Source organism: Daphnia magna, linkage group LG5, assembly GCF_020631705.1.
Source record: "Daphnia magna isolate NIES linkage group LG5, ASM2063170v1.1, whole genome shotgun sequence".
In the NCBI taxonomy this organism is placed as follows: domain Eukaryota; kingdom Metazoa; phylum Arthropoda; class Branchiopoda; order Diplostraca; family Daphniidae; genus Daphnia; species Daphnia magna.
Genome location: NC_059186.1, coordinates 11,557,215 through 11,565,758, shown reverse-complemented (window position 1 = coordinate 11,565,758; position 8,544 = coordinate 11,557,215). Strand labels below are relative to the sequence as shown.

The window sequence follows — 8,544 nt, the reverse complement described above, 5'->3', positions numbered from 1 at the left end:
GATTTATTAACTTCAAGCAAAAAGCAAAAAAAAAAAAAAAAATAAACAAAACACAAATCAAAAATTCATTTGAACTAAACAGAAGATTCACATTATGAAAATGACCCCAAAATATAAATAAGAAAATTTAAGAAAAATATGGACGTAGAAACGAAATCAACTCTGTACAATATTTCTACTTTCGACCTGAAGAAAACAATGAACTGAGGAAATAATTGTTTTTGTGTTTTTAAAACGTCATTCCTCTATGTAATAAAAAACTATATCAGCACGTTTGTGCTCCCAACACCGTTTACTTGTTTATTTATTTATTTAGTTGAAAACTTGTCATAAACACAAATAACGATGTGAACCTAGTACCTACTCCTCTTTTCGAAACGTCTCCAAAGGAAACCGTGTTATGTGTCTATGCTTAGTGACTCTCCCGCCGTTGCTTGGCTGAATCGTGTAAGAATTAATCGAATAGATCAGAAAAGGAAGAGAACATAAATGCAAAATATTCTTTGAAAGCTTTGCTAGGCTGCTTAGTTTTAATTATCTGAACGCATACCTTTTTCGAAATGTTTATCTTCTAAGTTACGGGAAGATGGGAAAAGCAGTGTTATAGCAAACCGATGTAAAGCTAGCAATAACTGGAAAAAAAAACACTTTTAAAACCAATATGACAACGTGTTCTTTACAAAGTTCAAAAATTACTTTCTTTATTTCCCGTTAGATGGTCCCTGGTTTTGTTATTATCTTTGTCGTCCGCGCCATAAGTAAAAAATTGGCTAGCACGAAAATGTGCCAAGAGTTGACGCTAGTATGGTGTCGACTTCATTGTTTTTGGCTTTGATGACTCGTGCTAAAAGGTAATTGGAAAAGGTAACCAAACTGGCTAAACAGCTGATCATCATGTCAGTGATTTAGCCTCTTAACAGTATGCTAGTTGCATTCAGTGTGCTGGCGTACATGTAACTATTGTAACTGCCAGAGAATTACGAAGCCCTCTATGCGAATAACGTGACATGGTTCAGGATTAAAGGTCTTTGCTCATATCCTACCTACGAGGTTTACGAGCAGCTTCATTTTTACGTATTTGCTAAGTTGTTAAAATTACCAAGTGTCAAATCACCATTGAACTTTTTAGAAGTTAGTGAACCTCAAATAGGATTTGCAAATAACAATGTTATCCATTTTCAGTAAAATAGATAGAATATGCTTTGAGGGTAGGATTGTTGGAATAATGCATCTAGGTACTGTATGTTAAGTGTAAAATAATGTGCAATTTGTCCAATACCATTTTAGTGGTAATGGAGAGGGGTTTATCAAACAAATTTGTATATCTTGAGAAAAATGGACTTCTATGCAAAAAGAAAAAATCATAGTGACTTTTTTGTCTCACATTTTCTTAACAGTTTTGTTATTTCATAGGTTCCCAAAAGTCATTAAATTAATGAAACTTAAAGCACCAATCTTCATTCACAAGACCAAAGGTAATAACCAAAGATGGTATTAATCCCATTTTTCAAAAAATGCGTATCCAAGTGACAATTACTTCTGCCATCGTCTTCTGCCATTACGATAGAAAATGATTCTCATCCATCAAGAAAACTGTACCAAATGGAAAGCCTTACTCCGTAGAGTCCGACAATTTAACCAACTGGTGTGGTAACCCACTAACACGAATGGGCCGAAATCCGAAAAAGAAGTATAATTGCGATTCACATTTTAAGCCATTGTGCCATTGAACTGCGCTGATTAGCTATTTCTTTGGTTAGCAACAGTGACATTCGTGACACTCGATCGATTAAACAAAAGCTAGCTACCACGAAAACCCGGGCTGCCATAATAATAAAAAAAAAATAAAAACAGTAATTTGCGTTACCCTGAAGCACGGTATAATAGTAAGGTACACCCGACTAGGGCTGCACCGTATAAAAAATCACCACACCGAGCTTCCCCGTTCTTCGTTTTTTCGGGGAGTGTTGACCGGGGCCGAGCCCTACACCCGACTCCATAAATATGTGCACCCTCTGAATGGCGGGAAAACTTAAGTGCCGCTGCAATTTTAGACGACGGGTGGTTTTCGAATCAACAAGGGGATAGAAATCCCTTCCTCCTCCTCTGGTTACTTCGAAAACAACCCTTCTTCCTAAATTGCAGCGACACTAAATTTTTCTCGCAAAATTTGACAATGAAAGTGGGGGCCTTCCCACTTTTGTCAAATTCTGCAAAAAACGACATCTCTTGGAATTCGACAAAAATCACTCATCATAATCAAAATTGAACGCTGATTTCGATTAAGTCGTTGGTTTTCTTGTTAAATCAGCCGTTTTAAAATAAACTAAAACAAAGTGCTGTTAGCGCACTAACTTTAGTTTTTGGTTTTTACGTTTAGTTAATAAACTATAGGAACATTCGAAAAATGAACCTGATTTCCGTGATTATCATTCAATTCTGAATCTAAATGATGTATTTTAATCAAAATTTGAAATTTGACCAAAATTGAAAAAGTGGGAAGGGTATAGCCTTCCCACTTTTTCTAAATTCTGCAAAAAACGACATCTCTTGGAATTCGACAAAATCCCTCATCATAATCAAAATTGAACGCTCATTTCGATTAAGTCGTTGGTTTTCTTGTTAAATCAGCCGTTTTAAAATAAACTAAAACAAAGTGCTGTTAGCGCACTAACTTTAGTTTTTGGTTTTTACGTTTAGTTAATAAACTATAGGAACATTCGAAAAATGAACCTGATTTCCGTGATTATCATTCAATTCTGAATCTAAATGATGTATTTTAATCAAAATTTGAAATTTGACCAAAATTGAAAAAGTGGGAAGGGTATAGCCTTCCCACTTTTGCCAAATTCTGCAAAAAACGACATCTCTTGGAATTCGACAAAAATCACTCATCATAATCAAAATTGAACGCTCATTTCGATTAAGTCGTTGGTTTTCTTGTTAAATCAGCCGTTTTAAAATAAACTAAAACAAAGTGCTGTTAGCGCACTAACTTTAGTTTTTGGTTTTTACGTTTAGTTAATAAACTATAGGAACATTCGAAAAATGAACCTGATTTCCGTGATTATCATTCAATTCTGAATCTAAATGATGTATTTTAATCAAAATTTGAAATTTGACCAAAATTGAAAAAGTGGGAAGGGTATAGCCTTCCCACTTTTGCCTAAATTCTGCAAAAAACGACATCCCTTGGAATTCAACAAAAATCACTCATCATAATCAAAATTGAACGCTGATTTTGATTAAGTCGTTGGTTTTCTTGTTAAATCAGCCGTTTTAAAATAAACTAAAACAAAGTGCTGTTAGCGCACTAACTTTAGTTTTTGGTTTTTACGTTTAGTTAATAAACTATAGGAACATTCGAAAAATGAACCTGATTTCCGTGATTATCATTCAATTCTGAATCTAAATGATGTATTTTAATCAAAATTTGAAATTTGACCAAAATAAAAGTGGGAAGGGTATAGCCTTCCCACTTTTCCAAATTCTGCAAAAAACGACATCTCTTGGAATTCAACAAAAATCACTCATCATAATCAAAATTGAACGCTGATTTTGATTAAGTCGTTGGTTTTCTTGTTAAATCAGCCGTTTTAAAATAAACTAAAACAAAGTGCTGTTAGCGCACTAACTTTAGTTTTTGGTTTTTACGTTTAGTTAATAAACTATAGGAACATTCGAAAAATGAACCTGATTTCCGTGATTATCATTCAATTCTGAATCTAAATGATGTATTTTAATCAAAATTTGAAATTTGACCAAAATTGAAAAAGTGGGAAGGGTATAGCCTTCCCACTTTTGCCAAATTCTGCAAAAAACGACATCTCTTGGAATTCGACAAAAATCACTCATCATAATCAAAATTGAACGCTGATTTCGATTAAGTCGTTGGTTTTCTTGTTAAATCAGCCGTTTTAAAAAAAACTAAAACAAAGTGCTGTTAGCGCACTAACTTTAGTTTTTGGTTTTTACGTTTAGTTAATAAACTATAGGAACATTCGAAAAATGACCTGATTTCCGTGATTATCATTCAATTCTGAATCTAAATGATGTATTTTAATCAAAATTTGAAATTTGACCAAAATTGAAAAAGTGGGAAGGGTATAGCCTTCCCACTTTTGCCAAATTCTGCAAAAAACGACATCTCTTGGAATTCGACAAAAATCACTCATCATAATCAAAATTGAACGCTGATTTCGATTAAGTCGTTGGTTTTCTTGTTAAATCAGCTGTTAAAAAAACTAAAACAAAGTGCTGTTAGCGCACTAACTTTAGTTTTTGGTTTTTACGTTTAGTTAATAAACTATAGGAACATTCGAAAAATGAACCTGATTTCCGTGATTATCATTCAATTCTGAATCTAAATGATGTATTTTAATCAAAATTTGAAATTTGACCAAAATTGAAAAAGTGGGAAGGGTATAGCCTTCCCACTTTTGCCAAATTCTGCAAAAAACGACATCTCTTGGAATTCGACAAAAATCACTCATCATAATCAAAATTGAACGCTGATTTCGATTAAGTCGTTGGTTTTCTTGTTAAATCAGCCGTTTTAAAATAAACTAAAACAAAGTGCTGTTAGCGCACTAACTTTAGTTTTTGGTTTTTACGTTTAGTTAATAAACTATAGGAACATTCGAAAAATGAACCTGATTTCCGTGATTATCATTCAATTCTGAATCTAAATGATGTATTTTAATCAAAATTTGAAATTTGACCAAAATTGAAAAAGTGGGAAGGGTATAGCCTTCCCACTTTTGCCAAATTCTGCAAAAAACGACATCTCTTGGAATTCGACAAAAATCACTCATCATAATCAAAATTGAACGCTGATTTCGATTAAGTCGTTGGTTTTCTTGTTAAATCAGCCGTTTTAAAATAAACTAAAACAAAGTGCTGTTAGCGCACTAACTTTAGTTTTTGGTTTTTACGTTTAGTTAATAAACTATAGGAACATTCGAAAAATGAACCTGATTTCCGTGATTATCATTCAATTCTGAATCTAAATGATGTATTTTAATCAAAATTTGAAATTTGACCAAAATTGAAAAAGTGGGATGGGTATAGCCTTCCCACTTTTGCCAAATTCTGCAAAAAACGACATCTCTTGGAATTCGACAAAAATCACTCATCATAATCAAAATTGAACGCTCATTTCGATTAAGTCGTTGGTTTTCTTGTTAAATCAGCCGTTTTAAAATAAACTAAACCAAAGTGCTGTTAGCGCACTAACTTTAGTTTTGTTGTTTTTACGTTTAGTTAATAAACTATAGGAACATTCGAAAAATGAACCTGATTTCCGTGATTATCATTCAATTCTGAATCTAAATGATGTATTTTAATCAAAATTTGAAATTTGACCAAAATTGAAAAAGTGGGAAGGGTATAGCCTTCCCACTTTTGCCAAATTCTGCAAAAAACGACATCTCTTGGAATTCGACAAAAATCACTCATCATAATCAAAATTGAACGCTGATTTCGATTAAGTCGTTGGTTTTCTTGTTAAATCAGCCGTTTTAAAATAAACTAAAACAAAGTGCTGTTAGCGCACTAACTTTAGTTTTTGGTTTTTACGTTTAGTTAATAAACTATAGGAACATTCGAAAAATGAACCTGATTTCCGTGATTATCATTCAATTCTGAATCTAAATGATGTATTTTAATCAAAATTTGAAATTTGACCAAAATTGAAAAAGTGGGAAGGGTATAGCCTTCCCACTTTTGCCAAATTCTGCAAAAAACGACATCTCTTGGAATTCGACAAAAATCACTCATCATAATCAAAATTGAACGCTGATTTCGATTAAGTCGTTGGTTTTCTTGTTAAATCAGCCGTTTTAAAATAAACTAAAACAAAGTGCTGTTAGCGCACTAACTTTAGTTTTTGGTTTTTACGTTTAGTTAATAAACTATAGGAACATTCGAAAAATGAACCTGATTTCCGTGATTATCATTCAATTCTGAATCTAAATGATGTATTTTAATCAAAATTTGAAATTTGACCAAAATTGAAAAAATTGGGAAGGGTATACCTTCCCACTTTAAATTCTGCAAAAAACGACATCTCTTGGAATTCGACAAAAATCACTCACATAATCAAAATTGAACGCTCATTTCGATTAAGTCGTTGGTTTTCTTGTTAAATCAGCCGTTTTAAAAAAACTAAAACAAAGTGCTGTTAGCGCACTAACTTTAGTTTTTGGTTTTACGTTTAGTTAATAAACTATAGGAACATTCGAAAAATGAGCCTGATTTCCGTGATTATCATTCAATTCTGAATCTAAATGATGTATTTTAATCAAAATTTGAAATTTGACCAAAATTGAAAAAGTGGGAAGGGTATAGCCTTCCCACTTTTGCCAAATTCTGCAAAAAACGACATCTCTTGGAATTCGACAAAATCACTCATCATAATCAAAATTGAACGCTGATTTCGATTAAGTCGTTGGTTTTCTTGTTAAATCAGCCGTTTTAAAATAAACTAAAACAAAGTGCTGTTAGCGCACTAACTTTAGTTTTTGGTTTTTACGTTTAGTTAATAAACTATAGGAACATTCGAAAAATGAACCTGATTTCCGTGATTATCATTCAATTCTGAATCTAAATGATGTATTTTAATCAAAATTTGAAATTTGACCAAAATTGAAAAAGTGGGAAGGGTATAGCCTTCCCACTTTATAATTCTGCTCAAAAAACGACATCTCTTGGAATTCGACAAAATCACTCATCATAATCAAAATTGAACGCTGATTTCGATTAAGTCGTTGGTTTTCTTGTTAAATCAGCCGTTTTAAAATAAACTAAAACAAAGTGCTGTTAGCGCACTAACTTTAGTTTTTGGTTTTTACGTTTAGTTAATAAACTATAGGAACATTCGAAAAATGAACCTGATTTCCGTGATTATCATTCAATTCTGAATCTAAATGATGTATTTTAATCAAAATTTGAAATTTGACCAAAATTGAAAAAGTGGGAAGGGTATAGCCTTCCCACTTTTGCCAAATTCTGCAAAAAACGACATCTCTTGGAATTCGACAAAAATCACTCATCATAATCAAAATTGAACGCTCATTTCGATTAAGTCGTTGGTTTTCTTGTTAAATCAGCCGTTTTAAAATAAACTAAAACAAAGTGCTGTTAGCGCACTAACTTTAGTTTTTGGTTTTTACGTTTAGTTAATAAACTATAGGAACATTCGAAAAATGAGCCTGATTTCCGTGATTATCATTCAATTCTGAATCTAAATGATGTATTTTAATCAAAATTTGAAATTTGACCAAAATTGAAAAAGTGGGAAGGGTATGGCCTTCCCACTTTTGCCAAATTCTGCAAAAAACGACATCTCTTGGAATTCGACAAAAATCACTCATCATAATCAAAATTGAACGCTCATTTCGATTAAGTCGTTGGTTTTCTTGTTAAATCAGCCGTTTTAAAAAAACTAAAACAAAGTGCTGTTAGCGCACTAACTTTAGTTTTGGTTTTTACGTTTAGTTAATAAACTATAGGAACATTCGAAAAATGAGCCTGATTTCCGTGATTATCATTCAATTCTGAATCTAAATGATGTATTTTAATCAAAATTTGAAATTTGACCAAAATGAAAGGGAAGGGTATAGCCCCCCTTGCCAAATTCTGCAAAAAACGACATCTCTTGGAATTCGACAAAAATCACTCATCATAATCAAAATTGAACGCTGATTTCGATTAAGTCGTTGGTTTTCTTGTTAAATCAGCCGTTTTAAAATAAACTAAAACAAAGTGCTGTTAGCGCACTAACTTTAGTTTTTGGTTTTTACGTTTAGTTAATAAACTATAGGAACATTCGAAAAATGAACCTGATTTCCGTGATTATCATTCAATTCTGAATCTAAATGATGTATTTTAATCAAAATTTGAAATTTGACCAAAATTGAAAAAGTGGGAAGGGTATAGCCTTCCCACTTTTGCCAAATTCTGCAAAAAACGACATCTCTTGGAATTCGACAAAAATCACTCATCATAATCAAAATTGAACGCTGATTTCGATTAAGTCGTTGGTTTTCTTGTTAAATCAGCCGTTTTAAAATAAACTAAAACAAAGTGCTGTTAGCGCACTAACTTTAGTTTTTGGTTTTTACGTTTAGTTAATAAACTATAGGAACATTCGAAAAATGAACCTGATTTCCGTGATTATCATTCAATTCTGAATCTAAATGATGTATTTTAATCAAAATTTGAAATTTGACCAAAATTGAAAAAGTGGGAAGGGTATAGCCTTCCCACTTTTGCCAAATTCTGCAAAAAACGACATCTCTTGGAATTCGACAAAAATCACTCATCATAATCAAAATTGAACGCTGATTTCGATTAAGTCGTTGGTTTTCTTGTTAAATCAGCCGTTTTAAAATAAACTAAAACAAAGTGCTGTTAGCGCACTAACTTTAGTTTTTGGTTTTTACGTTTAGTTAATAAACTATAGGAACATTCGAAAAATGAACCTGATTTCCGTGATTATCATTCAATTCTGAATCTAAATGATGTATTTTAATCAAAATTTGA

The 8,544-nt window shown here is 32.2% G+C and overlaps 1 long non-coding RNA gene across 1 annotated transcript; it reads left to right on the top strand.

Moving 5' to 3' along the window:
- The first annotated feature begins 720 nt into the window (after positions 1-720).
- On the top strand, positions 721-1,834 carry LOC116923635. The gene is made up of 2 exons (XR_006646915.1): positions 721-851; positions 1,414-1,834. It is a non-coding gene; the product is annotated as an uncharacterized LOC116923635 (long non-coding RNA).
- The last annotated feature ends 6,710 nt before the right edge of the window (positions 1,835-8,544 follow it).